Source organism: Heliangelus exortis, chromosome Z (assembly GCF_036169615.1).
Source record: "Heliangelus exortis chromosome Z, bHelExo1.hap1, whole genome shotgun sequence".
Classification (NCBI taxonomy): domain Eukaryota; kingdom Metazoa; phylum Chordata; class Aves; order Apodiformes; family Trochilidae; genus Heliangelus; species Heliangelus exortis.
The window spans coordinates 12,674,930-12,690,781 of NC_092454.1; the positions used below are offsets into that span (position 1 = coordinate 12,674,930).

At 39.8% G+C, this 15,852-nt stretch overlaps 1 protein-coding gene across 5 annotated transcripts in view; it reads right to left on the minus strand.

The window, feature by feature from the left end:
• Positions 1-15,852, minus strand: part of PRLR (prolactin receptor) — a 95,720-nt gene that overhangs the window by 59,390 nt on the left and 20,478 nt on the right. For 4 of the 5 annotated variants that reach the window (XM_071729899.1, XM_071729901.1, XM_071729897.1 and 1 more), the window contains exon 1: positions 11,760-12,003. The exons of the other annotated variant lie outside the window; for it this stretch is intronic. The gene's annotated coding sequence lies outside the window, so the exon portion shown is untranslated. Of the gene's footprint in view, positions 1-11,759; positions 12,004-15,852 lie in introns of those variants that run through there. 5 annotated transcript variants of the gene reach the window in all.

Consider the following 15,852-nt stretch of genomic DNA (forward strand, 5'->3'; position numbering starts at 1 on the left):
TATCAGTTACTGGACACTGACTGCTCAACATTCAAGAGACTGATTAAAGAATACAGATGCTTATTTCCTTCTGGCAGCATGACAAGTTTGAAATTACTAGTTACGAAAGAGACTGGACACTTTGAACAAGGAAGAGGCAATCATTCTAGCTACACCAATTTAATATTATTCTCATAAAACTCACTATACTATCAACTTTTTTCTTATATGAATTAGAACAAAGGAAAACACCTAATACATAGCATGGTATCTAAATCAACCAGGGCATAGGATTTTAGCATGCCACATTACTCCAACTGCAAGATAGAGAAGGGGTGAGCATGGCTAAGGGACATCTACTACCTTCAAAAGGAATTTTTCTAGATAAAGATTGTTAGAACAACCTCTAACCTACCTATAAGTGAAGAGATGTCACATTTTCTAGTAAGGGATAATCATATTCTAGTCTTCTTCGGTGATATTGAGCGGTTAAGTCAGTTTATATGGTATTGTTCTATAACCTGAACTAGTTTCACCCATCTTTGCTAATAAACTTCCGATATTCCCACCTTCTCTGCATTATCATTTTCATTACTCACCTGAACCTGCAATGAACCATTTCCAGCAACTAAAACCAATTACTGCTGGTTTTGTAGAGCTGTTTTTTACTATTTTTGGTCCTTGAACAAATCAGATAAATATCAGCCAAAGAAGGAGGAGATGGAGATGGTTGAAACTCTTAAGAAGTCACGCTCAAACCCAATCTGTTTCAAGTACTCTTGCTTCACACAAAACACTGAAAATAATTTGATTGAAGTTTTGATTCAGGTATCAGGATCCAGCTAAAAGTTGAAATCAAAGTGAATATGTAAAAGCCAAAAAAAAACCTAGTTCTTTACTGACTGCTATCAAGGAATTATTAAAGGATGTTTAGCTTTTCTTTCTAGCCATGAAGGCTGACTCTTCACAGCCACTGACCTGTTGAATGTAGTAAGAAGTCTATTAACCTCAGCTAGCTGAAAAGCAAAGCCCAAAAGTGGAAATGCAGTACCCTTTGAGGGTACACAAACGATAAGAGCACCCTCAGACCATCCAATGCCTCTAAATCGGATTAAGGTGAAATGACACTCAATAACTGCACCCGAACACAACATTTAATTAGAACTATAGAAGGAATAAAAGCACAAAAAATGATACTTCACTATGCTCAGGCTGTTCAGTCAACAGGGCTGATTATTGACATCACAAAAGCCACAATATGTGGATGTTAATGCTGCATAACCTGGAAAAAAAAACCAACTGTGGTTACTTAGTGATCTAGGAAAGAGAAATAGCAAGTGAGAAAAAGGAAGAATAAAAGTTAAGAGAAATAGATACCAGAAAATTACTGGTCCTGGCTCCAGCATTGGGCCAGTGAACAGGGGAGGGTTGGGATCAGTGAAACTCTCAAAGCCCCCTCATTTTCTTGGCCTGTTTTGCTTATTAAGCATGGCTGAGACATAACATATTGAACAGTTGGAGCAGACCTCTGCCCACTTTGATCCCCAGCCCTTATCTCTATGGTATGCAAGCCCTAGGCCATATGCAGACCCTTACAGCTGTCTTCTTCCTCTCCAGCAATCCTTTTTGAAATGCTAATAAGGATTTGTTCGTCGGAGGGGGGAGGTTTGCAAAGGTGGCTTGGCACCTGTTCCCTTTGGATTACATTGGTTCCTCCATCCAGTCCCTTACAGGAATCCATGCTGGAGCAGGTTTGCCGGCACAAATCGTGAACATGTGGGTAACCCACCCTGGAGCAGTCTGTTTCTGAAGGACTGCACCCTGTGGAAGGGACCAATGCTGGAGCAGGTCATGGTGACTGTCTCCCATGAGAAGAATCCTATGCTGGAGCAGAGGACAAGTGTGAGGAGGAAAGAGCAGCAGGCAACATATGATGCACTGACCACAGCCTGCATTCCTTATCTCCCTGTGCTGTAGAAGGAGATAGAAAAATCAGCAGTTGAGCCTGAAAAGGAAGGATGGAGGAAGGTGGTTTTAGATTTGTTCTTATTTCTCATAATCCTACTCTGTTGTTAACAGGCAATAAAATAATGTATTTCCCAAAACTGAGTTGGTTTTGCCTGCAATAGTAATTGCTCAGTGATTCCCCTGTCCTTATCTCAGCCGTCAAGCCTTTCATAGTATCCTCTCTTCTCTGGCCAGCTGAGGAAGCGGAGTGACCGAGGGGCTTTGGCAGGCACCTGGCAGCCAGCCAAGGTTAACCCTCCACATTACTGACAGTGCAGTGATTCACAGTTTTACAGCTGTATTCCAAGGCAACATGAAGATTAAGTATCATTTTTCTCTGCAGTTTCTATAATGACTGCTGTGCAAACACAAAAGTTCTGGTTCTTCTTTCAAATAATGTGAAGCCTACTACATCCATGCGCAGAAGTTTCTTGATACACTGCAGACTAGAAGAGGTCTCAGGAGGTCATCTAGACCATTTAAGTGCCCCAAGGAGAGATTAACAATGTCAGTTTCAGAGATATGCTTAATTTGTTTTTAAAAATTTTCAATTAGGGGAATTTCACAGTCTCCTTAGGCAATGCAGGCTACTGCTTTATTTGTTATTAAAATATTCTTAATATTTGATCTGTATCTTCCTTACGGCAACTTACTCCTAGGAGGTCTTCCGCTGTCTAAAAGCAACAAAACCACAGACAACTCCTATCTCCCTTTAGAGCTAAGAAATACTACTTTGAACACATCAGATATATCAATCTTGTTTTCTCTTACCTAGGTTTATCAGTCTTGATCAATTTCCTCGTATGCCACGTTCTCCAGACCTGTGAATCTTCTTGCTAAGTCTCCTGCAGACCTCCTGCCTGTCTTCCACGAAGCATTGTGCCTCAGAATGGCCAAGTATTTCAGTTGAGGCCTTGAAAATACTGAAGGGAACAATCACTTTGCATACTTTAAACCAGACTCCTATTTATGAATCCCGGCATGGTATTCAGTCTTTGCACAGCATAATGCTATTACTCACTCTTGTTCCTACTGTGTACCATTACAATCCTCACTTAAACAAACCACCTTCTTGAAAGCTTGTTAGCTTTGTTCTGTATTGATGCAAATGAGTAGCCAAGCACCTTGCTTATTCACCTTGCTTATTTCTATTGAGTAACTTTTTTTCACCAGAAACAATACAGCAACCTATAAAAAAAAAAAAAAAGTGGTATTTTCCTCTTTTCCAGTGAACTTGAATTTCTCTTGAATTTTCCTTCTATTTCACACTTGTATAGTAAATACACTTGGTATAATGTGATCCATGTCACTAATGAAACATTGATTAATTGCCACACCCAGGAGTTAGTCTTGTGCAGCTGGTTTCTATCTCTCGTTTTGCTCTGACAGCAATCCACAGATTTCTACTGCAAACAGCTTTCCAATGACTTGCACCTCAAGCACAGTAATTTCATCTAGTCTATGTGTTTTTGGCTAGTTTGTGAGTTTTTAATGAAATTGTATTGAAAGTCTGACCACAGTGCCAAGGTATGAAATCACTGCTGCTTCTCTGTTGCCAAGAGTTATTGGCCTTCGGAACGAAACTGGAGTGCTTTGAGGAGTCTGATTCTTTTTAGTGGGAACCTATGTTTCTGTTACCTATCTCCATGTTCTCCCATATATTCATTTCCATGTCTTCCTGCAGTTTAGAATCAGATGATCAACACACAGAGGGTACAGGTGTCTCAGTTTTAATTTCCTAAGAATGGATGATTAAGAATAATTTGCATAATGATCCTAAAAGCTGTTCTTCACTTTCCTGTCTTTACATTACATCTGTTCAAGTTATCTTTGTTATAAATTTCTCCATCTTGTGAATAGATCCCACAGTTCAAAGCCTTCATACAACTGAAGTCCAGAGGTACTAATTGCAAACAGACTACAGAAACTGCTGTTTTCCTCTCCCTTTTCCTCTGTCCATTTTAGACTCTGGGAGGGATCAGTACAATGTTACACATGGTAAGAGAGAGGGAGCTCGATGCCACATGCTCGATGCCACATCCTCTCTTGCTGCAAGTTCAGCCTCTCGTGGTCACCCTTCTGCCCCGGAAGCCACGTCACTGGCTTATCCCTCCCCAGCTAGGGGGAGGTCAGGCCTCCCCAGACTACATCACTGTGTCCATATGAAGCCACCATTCTGATGTTGCTAAAACCCACGTGACATCAGTACTTCGTGTTGTTGGCAAGTGAGGCCACCATGCCTTGGGCAACCAAGAACAGATCTCAGTACGTGTTGTGATCATTTCACAGCTGAAACCTCACCTTCCTAAACACCTAGAAGCTTCTCAAGGGAGCTCATAGACTCTTGATAGATATGATAGCCATGCAAATGTCTCTAATATATACAGAAGTGTATAAGTATGCATAAATGCATACCTATGCTTTTTACATATAAATGAATTAATATTTGTCAAAGTTTGCATATAAAATATTACTTCAGAAGAGTTATTGAAATTAGCAAATAATAGTAAATATGAATAGAAAAACAAATGAAGAAAATAAATTTATGGGACCGGCAGTTAACAAGACTGCTGAAAAACCACACAGATCTCCATACAGTATTACTTGGGCAGTCTTTGGACTACGCTGTGCTGTAAGATAGTCACTCAGGTGCAACACTGCCTACTAAAATGGAGAAGCAGAATGAAAATTCAACTTTGCAGGAACACATGTACGAACACTAAGAAAAGTTCCCAACAGGTCTTCCCCAAAAGATCATATCCATTGGACAGATGATAGTTGGGTTGCAATTTCTGAAACAAAACCAAATTATGCAACTTGACAAGGGCAGGGGCTAACACCAAAAGGCCTCTCTAATGTGGAAGCCTCTACTGAACCTGAACTTGATGCAGCAGTAAACATGTCTCCTGTTAGGACAGAGTATAAACTCCTGAAAGCAACTTCCAGGTAACCTGCACCTTACATAGCAGACGGTGTCTTAGAAACTTAGAATAAAGGCACATAATACTGACCATCAACCTGGCTGAAAGTATTTATCCTAATCAGTCTTTTCTTCATCATATTTGGAGCTAAGAACCAGCATGATTGTTCAGATCTACACAATCTTTCCCATTCAGCTCCTGGGATGCAAATTGTGTTATAGCTGAAAGTAACAGCATGTTAATGAACAAGCTCTTCTTAATGCTCGAAGTGCTTGGGACCACTTCAAACAAATCCAGTTTGGTTGTGGTATATTAGTCTGAGCAACCATAACGAAGAACAGCCTTGTTAAAATATAGCTCCTTTCCCAGTAGTAGAGTGGACTGTTGTCCTCTGGATTTCTTGTTTATTTTTGAGTGTTCATTAGGGCTTGTTATTATTTTACTTTTTCTTGTGGCTAGAATGCAGACTGGCACTACCCATCTTTTTCCTTTTAAGGCTCTGAGGAAGACCATCCCTTCAGAGTTGTGACATGTGTCTCAGCAATCTCTGAGACCTCCTGCTTTGCCAGTGTTTGCAAATTGGCCACAACAGCCTGGGTGACACATCTTTTGCCATATTTTCAGCCATGCTTTCAACATGTGACTTAATAATTTCCAAACTCCTTTAGAAAAATGACAAGACTTTTAAAAAGAGGCTGTAGAAAATAGCCCATCCAGGCTCTTTAATAATTCATGTACAAGGAGAGGGTCTTGTTAATTGTTATACTACTGCCTTTACCACTTATTCTTCACTACATGATTGTATGCTTTCTTAAAATACTAGAAATGGCTTCCAGAGTGGCTGATGCAACTTTGCAACCTCCTTTCAACTGTGAAGTAAGATGTGCTTGTTTTCATTTGTATTTATTTCAGTGATATCTGTATTGATATGAGATTCATTCACTGGCACATAATATAGCTTGTAGTGTGTCACAGTAATGATCTCAATGCTATTACCCTTTGCCAGAAAACAGCATGATAATAGGACCAAAAAATATCCAGCCAGCTGGTGCTCAATGAGGTTTTGGGTAGAGGTAGATCAAGATAAACTTTCCAAGAGTATCAGTTGAAAAGGGAAACTATCACTGGCAACCACAGGAGAAGCTTCCAAAAAATAGTTAGCTTCCCAGCTTCCCAGCTGTATAAAAAGTACAAAAAATTTCATCTGTTTTAAGCTTTGCTTTCCTAATTGCAGGATTGAAGACCAGGCCTATGGCTGGTCAATAGTTAAAGCTCTGTTGTTGGAACTAGTAAGCGGTTTATACATACCAGCAACATGCAAACAGATGGGTAATGGATCTGCAGCAAAGAATAATGCCATGTCTTACCCAGCAGCACTATTAATATTATTCCAGCTGTCTGGGTATTGTATTTCTGCAAACTCACCTCCCACTGGCCTGACAGTTCCCAAGGGCTTTGAACTGCTGTTCCCTAAAGTTCAAAATGGTGTTTTGTGAGGAAATTCTGGTGCAAACATTGTTGGGCAGCATGATGTCAAAACCACAGCTTATCATCCTCCTTTTTCTCCCACTCTGACTGCTAAACATCATGGACTTGAGAGGATTTTATACAGCTGTTAAACTTCTAGGGTCAGCAACACTACTTTACAAACAGATGTTTCTTCCCTTCTTGCCTTTTTACTGCTAGAAACTGCAGTTTTTTTCAGATTCTGTCCTCAGAAGTGCTCACTTTTTAAACTTCATCAGAATAAAACATCCTTTTGATAGCTTGGTGACCCTTTCTCATAATTTCAACTACTATCTCTGAATATCTGAATATCACAGAACATGATATTCATAGAATCATAGAATAGTTGGATCACCTAGGGCAGGTCACACAGAAATGTGGCAGAAAGGTCTTGAAAGTCTCTAGAGAAGGAGACTTCACAACCTCTTTGGGCAGCCTGTACCTGTCACCTGTACAATAAGAAAGCTTTTCCTCATGTTGAGGTGGAATTTCCCATGTTCCATTTTGTGTCCACTGCCCCTCATACTATCACATGGCACTACTGAAAAGAAACTGGCCCTTTCTTTCTGACACCCGCACTTAAGATACTAATAAACATTAAGTTAATAGTTAACACCTCAGTCTTCTCTTCTCCAGCCTAAACAGCCCCAGGTCTCTCAGCCTTTCCTTCTATGACAGATGTCTCAATCCACTCATATGTCTCAATCATCCTCATAGCCCTTGGCTGGACTGTAGGATATCTCTGTCACTCGTGAACTGGGGAGACCACAATTGGACAAAATACTTCAGATGTACTCTCATTAGGACAGAGTAGAGGGAGGAGGAACTCCCTCCTCCTGCTGGAGACACTCTTCTTAATGCACCCAGTTGCCAAATCTTGCTTTTGTTTTAGACATACCCACATGGTCTTCTTTTCTGAGCGAAGCATATGTACACATTATACCACTTCCCAGACATGGTTTTCCAAATCCTTGCAGAACTTGTGAGGTTTCATATCCATAGGTCTGACTCTGACAGCACTGTGCAACTGTGGTTATAGCTGTATTCTAAACTCCAGTATCACATAAATGGTAACTGTGTGGTGTAAAAAACATCCTCATGTCTTGGTTTTTAAACATCTCATTAAAGCAATCTGTGATAGAGGCCTTTACTTCATTATTAGTGACAAAGTAGTGAAAATCATTCAAATTTAACAGTTTGTCTATCGGCTAGTTTAAAAGCACACGTTCTCTGCTTGGTTTTTAATTACTGAGGCACCAAAAATTGGTTCTAAAAGCCTCAGCTCCTTCAGAATCCATAGAATCACAGAAAAGAATCACAGAATTGTTCATGTTGCAAAAGACCTATAAGATCATCAAGTCCCAATTTTAACCCAACCCTACTTACCCAGCTCTTCCAGCCCACTGCTAAACCTTGTCCCAAAGTACCATGGGTATGATTTTTAAATACATCCAGGGATGGTGATTCAACCACTTACCATTGAACCCATTCAAGGCCTTGATAGCCCTTTGTAAAGTTTTTCCTAACATACAATCTAATCCACCTCTGGTGCAACTTGAAGCCATTTCATCTCATCCTATCACTAGTTACTAGCAATAGTTACTATTTAGAATGATTGCCCCCTTACTACAACCTCTTTTCAGGAAGTTCCAGAGAGCAATATGGTCTCCACTTAGTCTCTTCTTTTTCACCCTAAAGAACCCCAGTTCTTTAACTGCTCCTCTTAAGACTTGTGCTCTACACTCTTCACCAGCTTCACTGCTTTTCTTTGTTGCTCTATTCCATCTTTTGGACACACATCTACAGGCACATTTAGATATGTTCATCACCATTAAAATAAGTTTAACACTGTTACAGTGTCTTGGATGTGTCATAAATACATGTTACTTCGCTAGTGCTTTCTCACTGCCTTATGAATGTTTTAAGCCTCTTGGTTTATAAACCATGTGGTGACCTTGTTTCTGTTCAGATCAACACTGCTCCTGGCTGTTTCTGAAAGGCTATTTACACCCTTCTCTCTCTTTATCAGTAGTCTGTTCTCCTAGCTCCAGGACCTTACACCTGTTATAGGAGGTGTAAGAATTGCTTGCTGGATTTTCAGGGGCAGGAGGAACTTTCCTCCTTCTATGTTTAGTGGAGACTCATGGAGAGGCACCAGATGCTTTTGGAAAACAGTAACCTGAAGAGCTACATCTACCATCCTCGTGTCAGCCTGGCTGGAGAGCCCTGCCATAGCTGGACCACTAATTCCAGCAGCTAGAGGGGATTGAGCTCTTCGGTGTGCCAATACCAGGCCTCCAGAAGTTTATACAACTATTCTGATAGCATCTGTTGCCACTATTAGCTGTGCCTCGATGGTCAGGAAGGAGCCAAAAACAATGAAGAAAACCTGATAATTTAAATTTCTTAGCAAACAGTTTTCAGTATTGCCAATGAATGGATTAAAGTCCAATTAGATTGTCTGCAAAAATATTCTTACCAATGGAACTACCTGTGTCTCTGCTGGAAGTTACCATGAAGTTTTAGGGCTAAAAAGTAACTATAAAATTGTCCACTGGATATGAAAGTTTCTCAGCAAGTAAGTTTTTACATGGATTAAAGGTCATGTTAAACAGAACCAAACAGAACCATTACCAACTGCTGTCTATTAGACCTATGAGATACTATTCTCTCAGAGCAAGGTCATGCCCTTGTCAGTAAGGTCAGGCAATAAAAAAGATAGGAAGGAGGTGGGACAAGAAAGCAAGAAACCTTCCTAACTCATTATTTAGGTCATTAGAAAAAAACCAAATCCTTCATTTCATCATGTTTAATTAAATTGCTCCACAGTGATAACTGGGGGTTAGGGAAGGACTGCAGAACAGGTAGAGGCAGATGGCTGATCAACAAGGGTATTAAAATAAAATCAGCTGGTTCTTTAGAAAGATTAAGATTAGCCTCAAATCAAAAAAGTTCAGCTCAGCTGCACATGCAGCAGGACGAAATACCGAACCATTTCTCAGTCAGAGCCTGATGCAGAAGAAATGCAAGAGCTATCAGCTAAGCAGGAATGGAGATGAAACAAGGCATCCCCCTAAAAAGTGTAGGGGACCAGAAAAAGGTAATCAGAAATTCTTTGTGAATGAAGAGCATTAATGTAGTCCAGTTAGTACAACCAAAAATTTATGGCACAGGCTAACTTGCCCTTTGATCCTACATTGTTAAGTCCTTCAACCTCTCTGAAAGGTAGCTGTACTGATGGAATAAATGGGAATCAAAAGAGGCACAGAAGCTTAAGCCACAGAAACTATGGTTTTCAGAGTGGGGTAGATCTTTAAAAGAAGGGTATCGCATAGCAAGAGTTTGTGACAACACCCTAACAAAATCCTGCCTGAAGGATAAACAGGGTGTTGGCACATATGTATGTATATGCAGGTGCATACATATAAGCAGAAAATCCCTTAAAGTTTGTAAATTTAAGTGTCTGGAAGGCCCAGAACACTACCTTCAAAAAGACAAAACAAAGAAGTAGTACAAAACAAGTGTTTTGATTATTGTATGAATCTGTAATTAGCCCATGTCTAATTCCAGAGAATACAAGCCTGGGAGACTAGAAGTTTGGATTCAAATCCTGAGGAAGCTGAAGGAAGTAACTGAGCTCTGTTTGCTTCACTGGAGTAAGAAATGTACAAAAATTAAATTTCCACAATTTCTAAATGAAGCGCAGAGCTTTCAAAAGCCTCAGTCATTTTATTACTGAGTACCTGTTTCCAATAGCAGAGCTTCATCGGCTACAGGTGTTACTTCAGCTGGAGCCATGAAAACTCAACACATTAAAAAACAATAAAAAAGCTGGACAACAACAATAAAAAAGATGTCAGTCCAACAGAGGTAGCTTAAAAACATTTAAAGGACTTTTTAAAAATAAAGGTGAAAATTCTGAGACCTGAACTGTCCTTCTGAGCTCAGTGCCCAACACATCTTTCATAAGAAAATTTAGCCTAGCAGATTCCCAGTTGAATTTTAACTTCAAAAAAAAAAAAAATGCTGGGATTACCTATCAGGTTTTGCTTCTTGTTGCCTTCATACTATCTGAATTTCTCTAGATTTTGTCTTCTTTCAAGATCTGCAAGCTTCATATCAAGTGAGGGTCCCTGTTAAACCATGTCAGATTTTAACTAGTCTGTACTGCAGCATAGATGCCTGATGTTCACTCATGCCACCAGCCACCCACAAGTCCTCAGTGGTACCAAAAGCACAGCTGGTAAGTGGCTGCAATCATTACAGAGACATTCAGGCACGAAGTCTTGCTTAAACTTGTTTTCTGCCAGGGCAATCCATATGCCTGCCATGGGGAAGGGAGTGCCTCGTTCATCTTACTACTAGCAAGCCAACTCTCAAAAGAAGAGCAGACGGGCAGCTGCAGCATTTCTGCAGCAGAGAACTCGGACTGGGAAGATGGACACAGCAGCCCATGCACCGTGCCTTGCAACAGGCTGTTGCGCTCTCTAGAGGGAACTCGCCGCAGAGGAAACAGTGTTCATTCCCAGACCATTAATGAATTCCGAGTGACTGCTGGAATAATGAAGGTATTACAGACGACGATGCCACAGCGTTTCAGTAGAATGAAGGGGAAAATTCGCTACATAGATGTTCTCAGGATTAAATCACACTGCTGCCTTTACTCCTTGCCAGCTCAGTTCCTAGCTTTTCTTTCCCTTCTCTCTGAGACTGCTGTTTCCCTTCAGCCTCTGACTGCCAGTCTGTGCCTTTACCAAAGAATGGTAAAAATTACACACAGCACGATCTGGCAACCAGTGAATGTATACACAAATGTAGGCGAGAGTAACACAAGAATTACTACGCATTAGATAGTGGAAGGTATCACAGCAGTTATGGGTGCTTTAGCAGCTTTGTCTTCAACCAGTGTTTTCATCCATGAATAGCATAAATAAGGTATATTTAGTGAGCATAAATGATATAAAGAGGTAATAGAATGAGATTACTACTAACAAGTGCATTAAAAATGCTTTAAAAAAATAAGCACATTCCTGAATATAATTTTAAAAAGAAACCTACAAGAGTGACATCTCTGTGTCAGGCTTATTTGAGGATTTCAAAAGAGAAACCATTGACTGTCAAGTAAAAAATATGTTTCTTTGTTTGTTGTCTTTTTTTTTTTTTTTTTTTTCCAAATATAAGCCATACAATATTTAGCAAATCATATTAAGTTAAACTGTTTTTAAGTTTTGTAAGTTTTTTTATTTCTGCCAATAAAACTACAGCCTAGTCTGTCCCTTATACAGCACAGAACCATCTGTAGTCAGGTAAACATGCAGTAGAAACAGGTTTAACTGCAATACTTACTTTTGCCTGGTAACGAAAAGTATGTTGACCCATGTCAGTTCATAAATGCTTCCTAAACAGGGATGTGAAAATCCAGCATTTGAAAAGAATTCACATATATTTCTTAAAAATCCAGGAAGAAAGAGGAGGAAAAAGACTCAGGAGCAGAAAAATCAACAAAGAAAAAGCCTGTCAGGTTTACAGCTCTGACTGCAAAATTCAGCCTGGCAGCTCCAGGAGAAATACAACTCTGTGTACTTGTACATGCTCTCCCCATTAGAGGAGGAGTCAGTTTTGCAACACTCACGTTCTTTGCTTGAGGCAAAACAGTGATTCTTTTCAGTGCAAGCAATGTTTGAAGTGTGACAGCTTTAGAGGTTAAAGGTGTACTTTGGAGTGCAGCAATGCCTCAGCATAAAAATATTTTAAAAGATCAGCTATGTACTCTGCAGACTGTTGTGGCTCCTTTTAAATGCTTACTACCTAGGATTTAAATTTTTTTTTTTTCTCTTTTTTTTTTTTTCTTTTTAGGGAACAGTAGTACCCCTTCAACACCAACTGCATCAGTAATAGTCTGAGCACTGATAGCCCATGTAGGAAAAAAGTATTTTTAAAAATGTTGTTAGGGTTTTTTTTTCTGTGATTTAAGAGTTACAGATTATGCCATAAGGCATTGAGTTTTACTTATATACTCAATTATTCACTAGTCATCCATATCTACTTGACTGAAAACACTTGAACATATTTCTATTAATGCTTTCATTGAATCACAGTTTTATACTATTTGTATTCATGCCAATGAATTGAATAGAAAATAAAATGCATGCATGTGTAGTGAAAATTATTTTAAGCATTAGGATTGCATAAGAACAGTGGGTTTCATAACAAAGTTAGATTTCTGCAGTGTGTGGATTTTAAGTCAATATTAGAGTCAATTCTCTACAGTAAAGGTCAGAATTGTTCACAACTTGTGACCAAATGGACATTCTGTAGACTTGTTTCAGGCTATCAGTAATCAAATGAACAGTTTCTTGACAAGACAGGGAAACATTTTCAAGTAAGGAACACATACCTTGTCAGCTGTCCCCCCAGAGATCAAAATACTTCAGGTGTTTTTCTTCAATATGGTTTGGTCTACACTAACTGCCAGCTGCTGCTGAGAGGGTTTCATTCTGCACCTCCACCTGTGTTGCTCCCTTTCGTCCATGGTGTGGCCATGTTTCCAATTTGACTCCATGTTAAGAGAGTCTAGGGAGTTCAGATGGTGGAAGACAGTTTCTTTTCCCCATAGTAAATTTTTGAACAGGCTCACTCTTTGGTCAAACAAATACTGGTGGTAGGGGAACAGTACAGATAGCTGGCAGCAAAGATTCAGTTGACTGTATCATAAAACTATGCCCTAAAATTGATCACATGGTCACAGTGCTCAGCTAGCTCTGAACAAATCCCACCAGTGACTCGGTCTGTTGAAAGGGATGAAACTACTTCTGGTAATGAGCATGTGCTTGAAAAGATCCTACCATTTCAGCAATGAAGAAAGAAACAGAAAGCAACGCCTAACAGGTATTCCACTAGCCAGAAAAGCTGTAGCAGGTTGTGGCTAGTTGCTTTATTTATGCATTTGCTTGCCTTTTATTAGCACAGGGAGATCAAAACGGGGAAAGGGGGAGAATGTCCTGCCTTGGGAAGAGATTTTCCAAATGAAGGTGAATCGAGATGTACTCTTCATGTCATCACTATTTTAATTTTTGTAAGCGAACTGTATAATCTATGTCTGTGTGTACATTTTTCCCCTAAACAAAACAGGCTTTGAAGGCATGTAATCTGCTTAAAAGGAAAAAGAGACCAAAAACTAAACCACTAATGATTTAGTTAGGCAAGATTAGGGATGAGAATTGAAACCTGTCACTGAAATTTGTATCAACTTTTACAAGGATAATTTCAGACACTGATATCTGTGTAGCCAGTTTATATCTATCTGCTGTAATGCAGCCTTGGTAACTGAAAGCAGGCAGTGCAGCGTGAGATAGCTTTAAAATATTTCCCCAGGATTTTGAGTTAGTTCTTTCAGTTTTTAATGAGCACTGCATGCCTGTGGCTACACTACTAGCAATATCCAAGCCAGTCAGGCAGGACTGTACAAGCACACTCAGCCTCTGGTGGAATACTGCCAAGGGAAGACACCTGTGATCCTAGGAGCAATGGATTAAGGAGAATATTTTAAGGTAGCAGTAAGATCTCATATGCACAGAACATGATTCACTCACTGAAGAAAGCTTCTTTCAAATTAGGATAGATGGAAAGGTCACCAAGATGCAGTAAAGGATCTAAACCCTATCCACTAAAAAGTGAGTGACAGAACTTAACTGGTTTACTGTGGTAAAGGCTGAAGCAGAAACCAGACAGGCACTTACATGTCTCTATAAAGACAACTTATATCTATAAGTACAATAGAAAGAAAGACGTGGAAAAATCCTGTAGCTCTTTAGGCTAAAGAGCAATGCTGGAGCATAAAAAAGAGGTAGAATCAGAACAAAAATCAGGCAGTAAACTAAGAGGATACTAACTGCTGGAACATGAAAAACTGGAGCAGACTTTCAATGGGCTAAAAAAAAAAAAAAAGAATAGCAACTTCTAGAATAGAATTTGGCCAGTCTCTAAAGGGGATTATGAACTTGACCATTCCCCTATCATTCCCCAGTCATTTCCAAAGACTAATTTATTTAGAAAAGTTTGTAGGCTTCAAAAAATGGTAAACTGGTAAAATAAGCTATTAAATTCTAAACAGTGGTCCTTACAAGCATCAACAGATCACTTATGGTACGGAAGCTATAAGAAATTAGAAAGCAAGTGCCTAACTTTATTTTCAATATAATATTTGTATCAGTATAACCTCCAGCCTCAGTTAATTTATTATGCATTAGAGCTCCATCAGACTTCTGACATATAGGCAGAACAGAATTTCACTCCATCAAAAAGGGAAAAATACTGTGCAAGCATGAAAGACTGGGAGGAAGGCAGGGAAGAAGATACAAGTTAGAGAGCAAATCAAAGAAATCAATAAGCTTTCAGGAGTGGGCTTCACAGGCAAGAAAAATGCTTAAAGGAGCATTAGACAGTGAGATTGAAATTACTGATGAGAGGAGGTAGCAGTCTGTCTCTTCCTTTCCACAGCTCTTACCAAAAAACTTCCAGTCCTTTGAGGAAAGTAACAGTTTGTGTAAGGGTTGGGGCTCTTTCTTCCTGCCTTCCACCACACCCATCAACAATCCAACCAACCAAAACCAAACCAACCAAACAAAAAACCAACAAACCAAACACAAAAAAACCTAAGAGGCAGGGCAAGCTTCTCATTTTTAAATGTGGTGGAAAGAAGAAATAAACCAGAAATAAGAATGCAGAGGACTACAGAGGGAACCATATTTTCTTCTGCTGCCTTCTTTCTTTACCATGACGTCATCTGAAGAAGCAGCCGCTGAAACCCAGTGAGTCTCTTTAGGGATAGACAGAACATATGTAAGAACAACCAATAGTTCTGAATAAGGCTGCTTATTCACTCTCACATCACCCACGTGCCCCTAAAGACTTGGCCCTTTCCTTATCACACAGCTGGTTCACCCCAGAAGCACAGCAAGAACTCATAGGACCAGGATGTCCATAGCCTGTGTTACAGTTTTGACAGTTGTAGTCCATACAATGTGTGAATGGCCTGTTACAGGCTGACAACTGAAACTGTACCTTCTCCAAGCAGTCCAAGGCCATCTAGCCCAGGACACTCAGCCTGCACTCCACATAATGAAAAACACAGTCCTTCCTTATTTCTATATTTTTAGTCATGGACAAAAAGCACAGGCATGTGTTAATGTTCACAATCTGTTCATAACACACACCACATTTCCAGCCTTACATTTGTGAGCCATTTCCATACATCCTTTAAACCTCTCAAGCCTCTCAAACAAAACAAACAGAAACAGCCAGGCCCCTGTACTGCTGAAACCATTCACCAGAACTCTACGCTGCATATCAGGCACCCTATTCTTGGATTCCTGTTCTGTGATATGCGACAGAAATCCCCTGCCTTTTTCACCCTCAGATATGGTGACAGTCTTCACAT